Source organism: Tachyglossus aculeatus, chromosome 1 (genome assembly GCF_015852505.1).
Source record: "Tachyglossus aculeatus isolate mTacAcu1 chromosome 1, mTacAcu1.pri, whole genome shotgun sequence".
NCBI classification, from domain to species: domain Eukaryota; kingdom Metazoa; phylum Chordata; class Mammalia; order Monotremata; family Tachyglossidae; genus Tachyglossus; species Tachyglossus aculeatus.
This window is the reverse complement of record NC_052066.1, coordinates 141,271,737-141,288,914: the sequence shown is the minus strand read 5'-3', so window position 1 is coordinate 141,288,914 and position 17,178 is coordinate 141,271,737. Positions and strand designations below refer to the sequence as shown.

The window sequence follows — 17,178 nt, the reverse complement described above, 5'->3', positions numbered from 1 at the left end:
GGAGGGTCTCAGCTGGAGGATAGGTCTTCTCCCTGAGGGCAAATACTCCGTGGTGAATTGCTCTTTATAGGCCCACTAAAGTAGTCCAGTGGGTCAGCAGGGAGACCCTCTTTTCTAATAGGAAAGCCTGGGTGGATGCTTGCCCAGGGAACCGGAAATGGAAACTCCAGAAGTGGATGGTTCTGTCCTGTATGACACACTTTGCAGGGTACTGAGCTCCAAAGAGGGGGTCCTAGGAGCCTGGTAGTTCTAATCCCAGATCCCCGACTTGCCCCACTACTTAAGGGATTCAAGCCACATTGTTCGATGGAGTTCAAAATGGGCAGGAGCAGGCCTTTGCCAATCCTGCCTTAGACTGGGAGCCCTCTGGAGGGACAGGGCCTAATTTCCTCCTGGGTACCCTCTCCCAGAACTTAGTACAGTACTCTGCACACTATAAGCCCTTAATACTATTACTATTGACAATGACCCTCCTCCTTTCAAGCAAAAACCTGCTGATACGTCTTCCTCCTATGTGCCTATGGAAGACCTGAAGGGTGCAAGAGCATGCCCAGGGCCCAGAGGACTGACCAACAGGAAACCAAAAGGTCTAACAGGAGTATGACAGTTATTGAAGGAAATTGGTAGGATCTGGGGGAATTGTTCAGGGAGGGGTTATATTACAGTGGACAGGGAGTATGTATACCAACTCTGTTATATTGGACTCCACAAGTGCTTAGTACAGTGCTCTGCACACAATAAGTCCTCAATAAATGCCATTGGTTGCTGCTTCTCATGGGAAAGTGGTGGTTGGGAAGGGTTTATTCCTGGGCTGAGTAGAAATAGGATTTCCTGTGGGAAAATCATTAGCTGGACTGGCATAATGGCATCAGAAATAATAATGAACTTCCCTGGCCTTCTTTGCCAGGAAATTGCCACCAGAGTGAAACAATATCTGCTATTTCATGAGCACTTTTGGCTCATGCCTCCTCACCCAGTAAAGCCTACGTTATTCCAAATCTTTACTCTCCCCACTTCCAGAAGGACCAGGACCAACAGAAAACCAAGTGATACGAGATTTGGAAGATCCCTTAGCACTGAGTAAAATGGGTGGAGGTTGTGGTTTGGAATAGGCGTCCTGTCTTCAGGATTTCTCATTGCTAAATACATGTGGAGAGTTCCCTGAGGGGTCTTTGTTATTGGGAATGTCAGTGAGATGAGAAACAAGAATTTGGGGGCTTTTTGTTCATTTCACATTTATGACTGAGAAGCAAAAATGCCTTATCTGTGTCCAGCTGTCCCTGTCTTTCTCAATCAATCACTGGTATTTATTGAGTGCATACTATGTGCAGAGCATTCATTCATTCAGTTGTATTGAGCGCTCACTGTGTGCAGAGTAGTGTACTAAGCACTTGGGAAAGTACAATACAACAATAAACAATCACATTCCCTGCCCACAAGGATCTTACAGTCTAGAGAGCAAGAGAGCACTGAACGAAGCATTTGGGAGAGTACAGAATTTCTCCCTGTGCTCCCAAATTTCTCCCTCATCAGTGCTTCTGCTCCCAAACCAGTCCCTACTCCTTCCGCCTCTACAGCCAAGCCCTCTCCTCAGAGCCCTCTCTGACCTTCTCCCTTCCCCAACTACAGTGGCTCTAGGCATTCCAAACCCAGCCCTTCTTTCTCCCCAGCCCTCTCTTCTTCTTTTAACTGCTCGACTTCAGCTCCCGTTCCTGCCCCTCTCTCAATCCATCCTCTCAGCCAAACACCCAAGGGGACCCATCCTCCAGGCATTCACAGGTCTTGACAGATATCCAGGCAGAGAGACCCCTTCTTCTTTGTAAGTCTAAATCACCTATCGAAAATTCCGCCATCTTCCCATTTGTTCAACTGCATTTTCTGGTTCATAAACTTCCCAGTGTTTTGAGAGCGTAGCCCAGGGAAACTAGCAGGTTTGGTGGACTGTCATTAACTGCTAGAGGGTTTGGTGGTTCCACGTCAGCTTAACCGAAACCACTTCCTCCCTAAATGATTCCAGGAGAGGTCTTTGCTTTGACGAATTTGCCGGGGAAATAACATCTCCCACCCCAGTTACCGCAGCATTTAAGGCTTTCCTGGTTACCCCGCCTCACACTCTGTCTTCTGGTCCCTCTGTGCTCCCTCTATCCTATTTCTAGTCTTTGAGTTCTTATGGGTCCCATCTGGTGATAGATCACCCTGCTGCCATCTCTTCTGTCTTGCTACCATACTGATCTCTGACTAACTGAGGTGCAGAGTTGGCAGGAACCAGGACTGGACTGGGGCAAAGTGGGGTGGGGAGAGAGGAAGCAACAAGAAAGGAGGAGGAGGAGGAGGAAGAGGAGGAAAGGTGAAGGCGTGAGGGGGTTTGTAGGACAAGTTCCAAGCTCTCCTCCCTACTGCTCCTCCACCTCCTCCTCTTCATCTTTCTCCTCCTCTCCCTTCCCCCAACTCTAGTTCTTCTCCTCCTCTCCAGCCATCCACCTCAGACTTTGCAGCTGCGATAGATGGAATGCACTGACTGCCAAAGTGACCAGGGCCACCAGGTGACCAAGGCAGTAGTAACTGCAGGAGCCACAACGAAGACCCTGATAGGACCAACCAATCAATCAGTTATATTTATCGAGAGCTTACCATTGACAGAGCACTGCACTAGCACTTAATAACTGCAGGATTTGTTAAGTGCCAGCCACTGTACTAAGCACTGGGCTGGATACAAGCAAACAGGGTTGGACACAGCCCCGTCCCACGTGCGGCTCACAGTCTTAATCTGTATTTAACAGATGAGGGAACTGAGGCACAGAGAAGTGTGAGCTCGTCGTGGGCAGGAATCTGTTATAGTGTATGCTCCCCAGTGCTTAGTACAGTGCTTTGCACACAGTAAGCACTCAATAAATATGATTGAATGAATGAATCAAGTGACCTGCCCAAGGTCACCCAGTAGAGAAGTGCTGGAGTGGTGGGATTAGAACCCGGATCCTTCTGACTCCTGGGCCTGTGCCCTATGCAGTATAATATAACAGAACTGGTAGATATGTTGCGCGCCCACGAAGAGCTGCATTGAGGCTATAAAAACAAACCAAAAGAAAGACTATAGAATAGAGGGGGCCCAGGCCAGGAAAGCAGTGAAAGCCACAGAAGTTAGGAAGAGGGGTAGCAGGGCAGGGCTGTGAGGTTTTGGAGGCGGAGTGGTGGGGGTTAGTTTTACATAGCTTGACAGAAAAGAGGTCATGTACGTAACTCCTGAGGATTCCAGCGCTACTCTGCCTTGGGAACTCGTGTGATCTCTGCTGCCGCTAACAAGCTGATTGATGCAGAGCACCCCGCGGGTACACTCTGAGGGAACAGCTCCAAAATATCCTGTCAGAGGAAGTGGCAAAGGATTAGCTGGTAATCTCGGAGAGGGAAAGGGACTCTAAGAGCCAAGAGCCTGGATTCTAACCCCTCCTTGCCCACTGCTGCCCTTTCGTGTGACCTTGGGCATGTCACTTAACCTCTCTGAGTCTGAGTTTCCTCATCTGTAAGATGGGGAGAGTCAAATCCAACTCTCCACACCTGGCAGTTATGTTGTGAGAAGAAAATGAGGACAAAGTGAATGGATGTGAAAGGCTCATTGGGGAAATAAGCGTTTTCCGGTGTATCTTGTTTTCAAACTCTGTTCTCCCTCACAGCATGCCCCTGGGCAGACGTGGAGAAGTGGGTGGGGGGAAGACTAATGGAACAAGGAGTGGAAGAGAATAGAATGTCCCTGTTTGCCAAGCCCGCAGCTGATTGAGTGCTAACCTGAAGGGGTTTTATTGTGGAAAGGCTGCAGAACTGCTCCTGGCTCCAGCTGTTAATGGCTACTCCTTTATTAGTGAGGCTGGACTGGCGTGATTGCAGCCAAAAGGCTACACACTGTTGTCACACTTATTTACAAGGATGAATAAACTCCGAGTCGCTCACTCAACAGCATTAAAGCCTGGCTCATTAAATGGGCTTTAGTAACGCTGAAAGATTCAAATCTCAGTAGTTTCAGGAATGAGACCCTTCCTCGGGATCACGGAATGGTCACCTTTAATAAACACTGTCGATTTATTATTCCCTTGGGGATGGACCCCAGGAAATTTCAACTGAAAACATCTGATGCTTTCTATTTGAAAGACAAGTAATTTTTAAAATATGGAGAGTATAACTTCTCTGGAAAATCCCCAGACCCCTAAGGTCCATGGGATACGGCTCACATTCAGCATTTTTTTTTAGATTTGTCTATTTCCAACTTCCAACTGTGGGAGGGAATATGTTCTTTCTTGTTGGAAATCTGTGCAGCTTAAAAACATGTCTCAAACACGTCATCGCTTCCATTAATTTACAGCGCGCTCCTATTCAAAATCTGATGGGAAAATTGCTGGGCATACAGGATGTGCTTCCGGGACAGCTTAAATCTTTGTTTTTCTTCAAATTTCAAGTCCATCATTCCAGAGTAGCTACATGGTGCCTTATAGACATCTCCTCCCACCGAGTTTGGCAATAAAACATCAAAATCCGAGGGTTCTAATCAGCCTGGCTGAGAAATCACTCATTGTCTAAATGCCATGGAGAACATGGTGGATGTCCTTGTTTTACCTCTGTTTTGATTTTTTTCATAGACTCTTAGAGACTTGTAGAAGATTTGATTTTTTGGTTGCATTATTTTGGATTTTATAATGCAAATCGGATGTTTTACATTTTCCTAGAGCTTTTGTTTGTGGTAGTCAGAGTGCATGCAAACATCAACTAATTAGGCCTCAGAGTCAGCATGGCAGCTCGGGGAAGCATCGCTCTGCTCTCACACTTGCATTTTCTCAAGAAGCATCTTGACCTTGCTTGAAAGAGCATGGGCCTGAGAATCAGAGGTCCTGGTTCTAAACCAGGCTCTTCAATATAACTGTTGTGTGACCTGGGGTAAGCCACTTAACTTCTCTGTACCTCATCTGTAAAATGGGGAGTCTATCCACGTTCTCCCTACTTACTTAGTCTGTAAGCCCTATGTGGGATTTCTTGATCTTATATCAACCCCAACACAGTACAGTCCTTGATACATAGTAAGCACTTAACAAATACGACAGTTATCATTATTGTTATTATTATTCTCATCACTAACAATAATGAGAAGGAAAAGAAACCCACTTCACAGCCCCTATGTAGACACAGCCCTGCTGATGAAGATGGTCACCATCATCAGTATGGCTCTGTTCACTCTACTGATTTCCTGTTCCCCTCATTACCCTTCTCAGAGCTTGCCCAAGATAAGAAAGTCACCATTTATCTTCTTGCCAGACAACTGAGAGAGAATTCCCCAGTCCCATCTTGCCTGCATAGAGTTGTCCCGAATCAGAGATCAGACAGCAGGAGGATAGTGACTGGCATCTTATCAAGACTGTAAGCTTGTCGTGGATAGGGAATGTGTCGGTTTATTGTTATATTGTATTCTCCCAAGCATTTAGTATGGTGCTGTGCACACAGTAAGCACTCAATAAATATGAATGAATAAATGAATGAAGTGCCTGTGACTTGCAGCGTGGCTCAGTGGAAAGAGCCCGGGCTTTGGAGTCAGAGGTCATGGGTTCAAATCCTGGCTCTGCCAATTGTCAGCTGTGTGACTTTGGGCAAGTCACTTAACTTCCCTGTGCCTCAGTTCCCTCATCTGTAAAATGGGGATTAAAAACTGTGAGCTCCCCGTGGAACAACCTGATCACCTTGTAACCTCCCCAGCACTTAGAACAGTGCTTTGCACATAGTAAGTGTGTAATAAATGCCATTATTATTATTATTATTGTTATTATTATTATTATTATTATTATGTTCAGGAAGGGATACTGTCTCTGCATACTAGTAGAAGAGGTGGAGCTGTATCTGGAGCTTAGAACAGTGCTTTGCACATAGTAAGTGCTTAGTAAATGCCATTATTATTATTATTATTATGTTCAGGAAGGGATACTGTCTCTGCATACTAGTAGAAGAGGTGGAGCTGTATCACCATGATAGAAAACGTTTGTGCAAGCGCAGTCTGCTTACTCTGTTGTCACTCACTGCAGGTGGTGTTTGCCTCATGTGGATCCAAACAAGCCACATGGTGGCAAACTGTCCCTCACTGGTTTTGGCATGTGCTGAACTCGGAGTCAGAGGATATGAGTTCTAATACCGACTCTGCCACTTGCCTGCTGTGTGACCTTGGGCGAATCACTTCACTTCTCAAGGCCTCAGTGAACTCATCTGTAAAATGAGGATGAAGAGTGTGAGCCCCACATAGAGCAACATGATTGCCTTGTATCTACCCCAGCACTTAGAACAGTGCTTGGCAGGTAATAAGTGCTTAATTATTAATTATTGATTATTATTGATTATTAATTAACTGTATCATTACTTATTATCAATTATTAGTAATTTTTACTTATTAATCCATAATTAATAATTCTTTATTATTGTTATTAGTCTAGGTGCTGAGGCACCAGCCCTGGCACATCAGGCTGATGAGGGAAATGCTGAATTAATCTGTCAATGAATCAATGGTATTTATTGAGTGCTTACTGTCTGCAGAGCACTGTACTAAGCTCTTGGGAGAGTATGATACAATTGAGTTGATAGAAACAATCCCTCCCCTCAAGGGGCTTACACTATAGTGGGAGAGGCACTAAATTAAATTAGAGACAGGGGGAATTACCAAGAAAGGAAGGGCAATGATGTTTTCCACCTATAGCAAAATCCTGGATATTTTTCACAGCAATTCATCTTAGTGGGGCCACTAATTACATACATGTGAGGAAAAGATCACAGCTTGCTTCAGGAAAACCGAGACTTAGACTGGGGCGGTGGGGGGGAAGACTGGGAAGAACAAAGTTTGGGCCCCAGAGAACTGGGGTTTTAGCTAGATTGATTAGAGAATTTCCAATCTATATGGACAAACCTGCCACCCAAAATGTCCAGCAGTTACAGGACCCTAGTTCTGCAGGCCATTGATCATCATGGTGATATGGTGGCCTTCTCCAGCAGAAAGGGCCACCGGGTTGGAGCCTCAACATGCTCCTCATGCACCGGGGTAGCACAGAGCGAAGTGCTCATCCTAGCGCAGAAGCTATGTTGGTGTAGCAGATAGAGCACAGGCCTGGGAGTGAGAAGGACCAGGGTTTTAATCTCACCTATGCCACTAGTCTGCTGTGTGACCTTGGGCAAGTCACTTCACTTCTCTGGGACTCGGTAACCTCATCTGTAAAATGGGGATTGAAACTGGGAGCCCTATGTGAACTATGGACTGTGTCTAACCCGATTATCTCGTACCTACTCAGGTGTTTAGTACAGTGCCTGGCATGTAGTAAGAGATTAACAAATACGCCAGTTATTATTATCATTATTATTATTACTAAGAGGCCTTCCCTAACTGAGCCCTCCCCGCTGCATTGCCAAAGCACTTGGCTATATTCCACTTAAGCATTTTGGTACTCACTGAAGCACCACATGTCTCATGTAAAGATCATTTTCTCTATTTCCCTTTTCTGTAACTCACTTCAGTGTGTGTCTTCTCCTGTAGGCTGTAAGATCCTTCTGGGCAGGGATCACGTCTACCAACTCTATTACATTGCACTTTCTCAAGCATGTAGTACAGTGATTTGCAAAAAAGTGAGTGCTCAGTAAGTACCCTTGATTGATTGAGGGTCATGGTGAAACTTCAGCAATTTATCCATTAGTGACTGCCTGAGGGGGGCATTCAAGTGTCCGACAGAGCAGCTTCCAATGCCTCAGACCATGTTGCTATTCTCGGGAGGCAAACTGACAGATGTGTATTATATAATGTGTATGTACTCAGAGAGACAGGACTTGTAAGATGAGTTGAAGAGGAAAGTGAGTTGGGAGCTGTACAGGTGAAAAGGGGAAGGGATGGAATTAAGGAGAACTCCCTGGAAGAAATATCCTTCTGTCCCTTTCATCTGATTTTACAAAACTGGTCTTTAATTTATGCCACATATGCAATTACAGTGGCTTATCGACAATTGTATACCATCCATTGCTCCTGAATACGGAAATCACAGGTGATTCTTAAGGGATCTTAGCAGGCGCTGTCCATTGTTTATTTACATATTCAACAATTTATCAAGCCCAAACAGCTTGAAGCAGAGAGCTTGGATTCACCGAAGAGAAGAAAATATCTTTGTTGTTTATTCAGATGATTTAATGATGTGAAAGTAAGTTAAAAATTACCCACTTTAGCCTACCTTTCCTCTCAATTCAAATTGGTTTCAGCACAATCCAGTGGTCTTATCCAAGCTTGTTCACATTGACTAATGGAAAATTGACCATGGCATCATAGACTTAGGCCAAACAAATGAATTATTGGTCCAGAAGTAAGTCCCACTGTTAACCTATTTAGGCAGTTTCTTATCTTTTGAAATATAATCCTGAGAAGCTAATTCGTGTAACCGAATGATAAATTCTGCAACACTGTGGCAGCTTCTACCTGGAGGAAAAATGAATGTTGTGTGGGTTGTGTGAATATTGTGTGGCAGTTGTATAAAATTCTGGGCTCAAGCTGATATTCAATTCTAAAGGGGAAGCATGTCTAAAAATGGAAAACATTTCTATCTACTTACGTGTAAAATACTCTGTGGGATTATTCAGGAATAGGTTATTTTCTTTTCCTGTAGACCAGATGTCTTGCCCTGTGAAGAAGTTGACATTTTCCTTAAAATGTCCGTATACCTCTTGGCTCTAAGAGTTTAACAGAATGCCATTAGAACCCTTAAAGGTCAGCAAACTAGTATCTCAATATTTCTTATAAATATCTAAATAAATGGATGTCTGCTATGCAGGTCTATTTGGAAGGATTTTATTGTTTGCATATGGGTTGTTCATATAGCTTGTAATATCCCTCTCCATGGCCGGGCAAGTCGCTTTATTCCTGCACTCTTTTACGCACTGGTTCTTCCTAGAATGCTAGGAATCCTAGAACCCAGGATCTGGGAGCAAAAGGGCAAGCCAACTGCCTGAATCCAGCAGTCAAGACAACCTGACAGTCAACATCTCAAGACATATTTGACTCCCTGACTCTGGCCAATACTGTACAGTGCACGGGATGGGTTATAAAGTGTGTCAACTGCAGATTAACATGCCTCCAACTCCCAGATAAACATTCCTTTCTATTGGCTAGTAAATCCCCATTTTCTTCATTTAACATCCTCCTCCTATCGGTTGATATAAATGGTGAAGAACTTTTCCCAACTGCAGGACGTTCCATAGCTCAAAGTGGTATTTATATAATTAATTATATGTATTGAACACTTACTTTGTTCAGAGCACCATACTAAGTGCTTGGGAGAGTATGAGGCAACAGACTTGGTAGACACCTTTCCTGCCCACGTTGCGGGGTGATCAGGTTGTCCCACGGGGGGCTCACAGTCTTCATCCCCATTTTGCAGACGATGTAACTGAGGCCCAGAGAAGTCTTCTAGACTGTGAGCCCACTGTTAATATGTTTTGTTTTGTTCTCTGTCTCCCACTTGTAGACTGTGAGCCCACTGTTGAGTAGGGACCGTCTCTATATGTTGCCAACTTGTACTTCCCAAGCGCTTAGTACAGTGCTGTGCACACAGTAAGCGCTCAATAAATACGATTGAATGAATGAATGAATGATGAGCTTACAGTCTAGAGGGAGAGACATTACTATAAATAAATAACTGAAAATTTATAATTTAGAGATTTGTACAGAAGTTCTGTGGGGCTGAGGGTGGGGCGATTACTAAATGCCCAAAAGTCACAGATCCAAGTGCATACATGACGCAGAAGGGAGAGGGAACCGGAAAAAAAGAGGACTTAATCAGGGAAGTCCACTTGGAGATTTTGTTTTGTTTTGTTTTTATGGGATTTATTAAGCACTTACTATGTTCCAGGCACGGTTCTAAGTGCTAGGGTCGATCCAAGGTAATTGGGTTGGACACATCCACGTCCTATATGGAACTCACAGTCTTAATCCCCATTTTACAGATGAGGTAATTGAGAAGGAAATGATTTGCCCAAGGTCACACGGCAGACAAGTGGGGGAGCCGGGTTTAGAACCCAGGGCCTCCTGATTCTCAGATCCAGGCTCCATCCACTAGGCCGAAGACTATGAAGGTGGGGAGAGTGGTGGTCTAACACATATAGAAGGGGAGAGAATTCCAAGCTAGAGGGAGGAAGTAGAAAGGGGGTCAGCAGTGAGATAGATGAGATCAGAGCACTGTGAGTAAGCTGGCACCAGAGGAGTGAAATGCGTGGATTGGGCTGTAGTAGGTCAGTGTGGTAAGTTAGGGAGGCGGTGAGCTGACTGATTCAATAGTAAAGAGTTTCTGTTGACGTGGAGGTGTAATAATAATAATAATAATAATAATAATGGCATTTATTAAGTGCTTACTATGTGCAAAGCACTGTTCTAAGCTCTGGGGGCTTACAAGGTGATCAGGTTGTCCCACACGGGACTCACAGTCTTCATCCCCATTTTACAGATGAGGTTACTGAGGCACAGAGAAGTTAAGTGACTTGCCCAAAGTCACACAGCTGACAATTGGTGGAGCTGGGATTTGAACCCATGACTGCTGACTCCAAAGCCTGGGCTCTTTTCCACTGAGCCACGCTGCCTCGCCTGGGCAACGACTGGAGGTTCTTGAGGAGTGGGGAGACATTGACTGAATATTTTCTTTTAGAAAAATGATTTATGCAGCAGTGATGTATGGGCTGGAGTGTGGAGAGGCAGGAGATAGGAAGGTCAGTGAGGAGGCTGATGTGGTAGTAAAAGCAGAGTAGGATTCATGCTTGAATGAGAGAGATGAGTTGAGGACAATCCCATGGATACAGGCTTGTGAGATAGGACGGTGATGTTGTCTATAGTGATATGTAGAACAGAAGGAAGACAAGGTTTGGACATTTTGGACATGTTAAGTTGGAGGGAGGTGTGCATGTGCGCCTCAGACACTACAGGTGCAACAACAACATATACTTATAATAATTATAATTATGGTATTTGTTAAGTGCTTACTATGTGCCAAGCACTGTACTAAGCACTGGAGTGGATACAAGCAAATTGGTTGGACATAGTTCCTGTCCCACATAGGGCTTACAGTCTTATTCCCCATTTTACTTGAGGTAACTGAGGCACTGAGAAGTGAAGTGAGTTGCTTTAGGTCACACAGCAGAGAAGTGGCAGAGCTGGGAGTAGAACCCATGACCTTCTAACTTCCAGGCCTGTGCTATATCAACTACGCCATGCTGTTTCTCGGTGGAAGGAGCACAGGCTTGGGAGTCAGAGGTCATGGTTTCAAATTCCGGCTCCGCCAATTGTCAGCTGTGTGACTTTGGGCAACTCACTTAACTTCTCTGTGCCTAAGTTGCCTCATCTGTAAAATGGGGATTAAGACTGTGAGCCCCATGTGGGACAACCTGATCACCTTGTATCCTCCCCAGCACTTACAACAGTGCTTTGCACATAGTAAGCGCTTAACAAATGCCATCACTATCTATACATATCTTTATATACCTTCAATTCTATCACCTTATGTAATTTAGTTTCTGTTTCACCTGCTAGATTGTAAGTTTCTATGCGGGGTGGGGGGGAATCACGTTTAGTAATTCTATAGCACTCTTCCAAAGCATTAAGTGCTGTGCTCTGGACTTTATTGGGATAATCTAATAAAGACTATTAATATATGCATAAAATTTAGATTTGATCCCACCCCATTGTTTACCAAAAGCTGGTCCTGAGAACCTTTACAGGATTTCAAGGTCGATTTCAAGGTTAGCCTCAAAATGTGGCATTCAGCCAATGACAGAAACACTTTAATGATCCATCTTGCAATGAAAAGAGTTTTATACACTGGTTCTGCTTTCAGCAACGTTTTTATTTTCCTTTAGTTTCTCTCCCTTGCTTCTCTGTAAAATTCCATATTTCTATTTCAACCCATTTATGAAATGTGCCACTCATCTCAAGACAGTGAATTATAGATCATTGCAAAGTCATCAAGATGTCATGGGACAGGCTAAAAGCTATAAGAATCCAATTCTGTGTATAAGAGGAAAGAAATTGCTAGTTAGCATTACAAAAACATGCAGCACTTGAAGGGAAAGTGGTATAAATGGGAGTCCAGTATTGAAAGCAATTCCAGAAAGACCAGTACTTGGGCTTTTAGCATTCTTGTGTAGAGATAACTGTAAACCACCTGAAATGAATTACGAACCATCCTTTTCAGAGAGCCTAGATGAATGGGAAAGCTCAGTAGTGTTATGCAAAATTACACTTATTCTAGGATTCAATTCTTGTAAAATGATTAACTGTCAAGTTATAACGTCTGGGGCAAGACTTGACTTTCTATTGCTCAGCCCCATTCTTAAAGGGCACAGAATTATATGATGAACAACACGATTATGTTTGGCATTTAAGCCTGTGTGTTCTGGAGACACATTACAATGGTGCAAATGTCAAGCACAAACTTTTATCTGGTCTTCCAATGCTCATCAAAGCAAGGAAAAGAATAAGAGGAATGAGAACATAAAGGCCCTTCTTATTGAGCCCCTATCTGAAACTGTGGAAGATCGCTGAAGCAGTGAAGATAGGGGCCTTTTTAGGTGGAATGGTTGAAGGCAAACCAGGCTAGGTTTGGGGAACTGGAAATCAGGAGAACTGAATTTCCATCCCTACTTGCCTGAAAAAATCTCTTGGCTCTCTTTGCTTCCATTTTACTGTTGGAAAGTCTTCTGTAGCAAATGTCAGGTACTTACTGTTGTATGAGGATAAGCAGTGGTGTGCTGGAGGGGAATTTACTCACAAATGGGACATTCTCAAGGACACAGACCCCACTTTTTTGAAGGATTAACCAGCTCAACAATTCCAAATGGGAGAAGCCAAGCTGATAAGGCACCTTCAAAGCCTTATTAGGGGCTTCTCCAAAAAGACTTTGCCAGTTAAGTATCTTGGCTGAGTGGAAAGAGAACAGGCCTGAGAGTCAGAGGACCTGGGTTCTAATCCTAACTCTGCCACTTATCTGCTGTGTGACCTTGAACAAGACACTTCACTTCTGTACCTCAGTTCTCTCGTCTGAAAAATGGAGATTAAATCCTCCTCCTTCCAATTTAGACTGTGAGTCCCATATGGGACAGAGACTGTGTCCAAACTGATTATCTTGTATTTACCATAGTGTTTAGATTAGTGCCTGACACATAGGGATTACCAAGTACCATTACAAAATAAATAAATAAGCCCTCTTTTCCCCCTCCTCCCTTCTGTATCACTTGGATTTGTACTCTTTATGTACTTGATACTCACTCCACCCTCAGCCCCTCAGCACTTGTGTACATATCTGTACTTTATATTAATATCATTGATTGACTGCTTGATCCACGAAACTGAGTAGATTGTTGGCAAAGTGGCTGTTCTTAGGGGGAAGAAGGGCAGAGGCTGTAGTATTAGTAATTCATTCGTTCATTTAATTGTATTTATTGAGAATTTACTGCATGCAGAGCCTGTACTAATTGCTTGGAAGAGTAGTCGAGACTACTGAGAGGTGGAAGATTAAGGATGGAGGGCAGAAAAACTGACAACACTTGTATTGTAGATTCCTTCCTGAATCAAAGGATTCTGATGGGCGATGCATGGTGAGACATAGCAGCCAGGGAGAGGAAAGTAGAGACCCTAGCAAAACAGAAAAGATTATCCTTTTCCAATTTTTCAAACATCCAGGGAGTTAAGTGTTGTTCCACCTTCATTGGCTGGCACCTGAGGGAACAGAATATTTCTCATATGAACTGTGAGAGATCACAAGAAGTTGTCAAGTGCCCTTCTAGGTGATCAAAGTCTCCAGGAACATAAGACATTTAAAACCATGAAAAACACTATTCTGCGTCAGCCACTTGGTTTGCCCCTTCCCAGCCTTCTGTCCCTAACAGGAAATTTTAAAACTCAGAGGAATGTGTTTAAGTATAGGGATGAGCCATCCAATCCCCATAACTTTCTTCTAAGCATTCCAAACTCTCTCGCTCTCTCTATCCTCTCTCTCCTTCCCTGCACCTCTCACTCTCTCTTCTCTCTCTCCCCCCTCTTTCTCTCCCTTCTCTCTCTCCCACTGTGGTAATGAAATCCATATGTTATTCCTTGTTGTTTGAGGTTGAGAGTGAACCTGTCATTCTCAAGCTTCAGAAGCGCCCGCCGACACCCCACCATCTCAACCTGGGATTTGAAGACCAAATGTCTTGAAAATCTTAATAGCCACCAAACTATTATATAGGTCAGTTTCAGGAAGCTTCAGAGGTCAAGGAACCTTGGCTCTTGCCATCTCAGGGGATGAAAATTGACTCTCATGTATCCCCATCAATCAGTCAAGCAAATGAATCTATTGAGTGCCTTTTGTTTGAAGAGTTCTTTACTAAGGGCTTGGGAGCATACAATACAACTAATAGACACGATACCTGCCTTCGGAGAGTTTAAAGTTTGGCAGTGGAGATGGCTACTAAAATAAATTGCCATTAGATGGAAGCGCTACAGTATAAAGATATGTTTAAAGAGGGGTAGGGTGGGGATGTGAGAACCCAATAGCCTAGGTGTCATGGAAGTGCTATTGTGGGAGATAGGGAGATTAGAAATTAATTGGAAAAGGCCTCCTGGAGGAAATGAGATTTCATCAGGGCTTTGAAAATGGGGAGAGCGGTGGTCTTCCTGATGAGAAGGAGCATGGCTCAGTGGAAAGAGCGCAGGCTTGGGAGTCAGAGGTCATGGGTTCAAATCCCGGCTCTGCTGCTTGTCAGCTGTGTGACTTTGGGCAAGTCACTTAACTTCTCTGTGCCTCAGTTCCCTCATCTGTAAAATGGGGATTAAGACTATGAGCCCCACGTGGGACAACCTGATAACCTTGTATCCTCCCCAGCGCTTAGAATAGTGTTTTGCACATAGTAAGCACTTAACAAATACCATTATGATTATTATTATTATTATGAGAACAAAAACAGAGCTCCAACGGATGATCATTCTCCCCACTTTTAAAGACTTATTAAAAGCACATCTCTTCCAAGAGGCCTTCCCCAACAAAACTCTCATTTCCTCTTCTCTTACTCCCTTCTGCATTGCCCTTGCACTTGGATTTGCAGACTTCATTCACCCCTCCTAAGCCCCACAGCACTTATTTCCCTATCTGAAATATATTCATTTATATTACTGTCTGTATCCCTTTCTAGACAAAAAGCTCGTTATGGGCAGGGAACATCTCTACTAACTCTGTATTCTCCCAAGTGCTTAGTTCAATGCTCAGTAAGCAGTTAATAAATACAATTGATTGATTGATTGTACAAGAGGCAGGAGAGACTACATGGAAGTAGGTTAACTTGGGAAGTAAGAAGAGTGTGAGTTGGTGTGTAATTGGAGAAGAAAGTACATGAAAATGAGAAAGTGTTGAGTGCCTTAACCAGGAGAGAAAAACATTTACTGATAATAATAATAAGCTAATTTATATTTGGCCCCTCTCCTCATCCAGGCACAAGATAAAGTCAGCTTCAAAACAGAAAACAACTCCTTCGGCCCTCACATTTCATCTCGCTTACCTGCAGTCCAGTGACACTTGATGAGCTATTGTCTGAAAGTGCTTTAAACTCCCCCTCAAATGAAAAGTGTCAGTGTCCCTGAGAATGTATTTAATTTGAATTACTTCAGACATGGGGAGAGCTTCATGCTACTTTAAAACAGAAATGTCAAGAAATGCTTGCAGCCAGGAATAAAAATATCCCATAAAAATGATCGCCTTGAGCAAAAACTGGTTTTGAAAGGTTTAAAAAGTGGTAGTTTCCTGAAGCTTTCAACAATGTTGAATAAAAGAGGTCAGTCCACAAAACAAATTTTTCCCATCCATCCTCCAAAATGTTGAGTTTTTGATTGTTTTGTGACATAAATCTCTAGGGGTTTTCAACCTCTGCAACTCCATCAATCAATCATATTTATTGAGTGCTTACTGTGTGCATAGCACTGTACTAAGAGGTTGGGGGAATACAACATAACAATGTAACAGACACTCAATTTTTTTATTTCTATTTAAGGTGAGGAAATAAATGCATTGGCTGGTATATCTAATCTGGTATAGAAACTGGGGTACTATAATCAATCAATCAATAGTATTTATTGAGTGTTTACTATGTGCAGGGCACTGTACTAAGTGCTTGGGAGAATATAATACTACAGAATTAGCCCTGCCCATAGTGAGTTTACAGTCTAGGTAATATTCAGCTAAATGTACTAAGTAGTCTTGTGTAAGTAGTCTTGCATAAGTCACATGAGTGCTAATTGCCTAAGGTGGGTTTGAGTGGACTACACTGGTCTTCCTCTATCTGATCATTCTCCCTCCACTGAAGGAGTTGATTTAAGACCTGTTAATAAGCTTTGTCTTCTGAATGGTTCCTGCAGATGGAATCTGATTCATCAGCCAATCATATGACTTGGGTAATTCCCATTATTAACGTATTCCAGGCCTCCTCCAGGAGGCCTTCCCAGACTGAGCCCCCTCCTTCCTCCCTCCCTCCTCCCCCTCCCCCTCCCCATCCCCCCCACGTTACCTCCTTCCCCTCCCCACAGCACCTGCATATATGTATATATGTTTGAACGTATTTATTACTCTATTTTATTTGTACTTATTTCATTTGTACATATTTTATTTTATTTTGTTTTGTTTTGTTGTCTGTCTCACCCTTCTAGACTGTGAGCCCGCTATTGGGTAGGGACCATCTCTATATGTTGCCAACTTGTACTTCCCAAGCGCTTAGTACAGTGCTCTGCACACAGTAAGCGCTCAGTAAATACGATTGAATGAATGAAGTGCTCAGTAAATACGATTGAGTGTCTGCAGCATGGCTCAGTGGAAAGAGCACAGGTTTGGGAGTCAGAGGTCACGGGTTCAAATCCCTGCTCCGCCAATTGTCAGTTGTGTGACTTTAGGCAAGTCACTTAACTTCTCTGTGCCTCAGTGACCTCATCTGTAAAATGGGGATGAAGACTGTGAGCCCCACGTGGGACAACCTGATCACCTTGTATCCTCCCCGGTGCTTAGAACAGTGCTTTGCACGTAGTAAGCACTTAAATGCCATCATCATTATTATTATTATTAATAGTAATAATAATAATAAAGGCTAGGTAGGATGATAACCCATTGGCTTTGAAACTGCCCCTTTACC

The 17,178-nt window shown here is 43.5% G+C and overlaps 1 protein-coding gene across 6 annotated transcripts in view; it reads left to right on the top strand.

Moving 5' to 3' along the window:
• The window catches only part of SLC8A1 (solute carrier family 8 member A1), a 483,856-nt gene that overhangs the window by 305,913 nt on the left and 160,765 nt on the right, over nt 1-17,178 (top strand). The window lies entirely within an intron of this gene.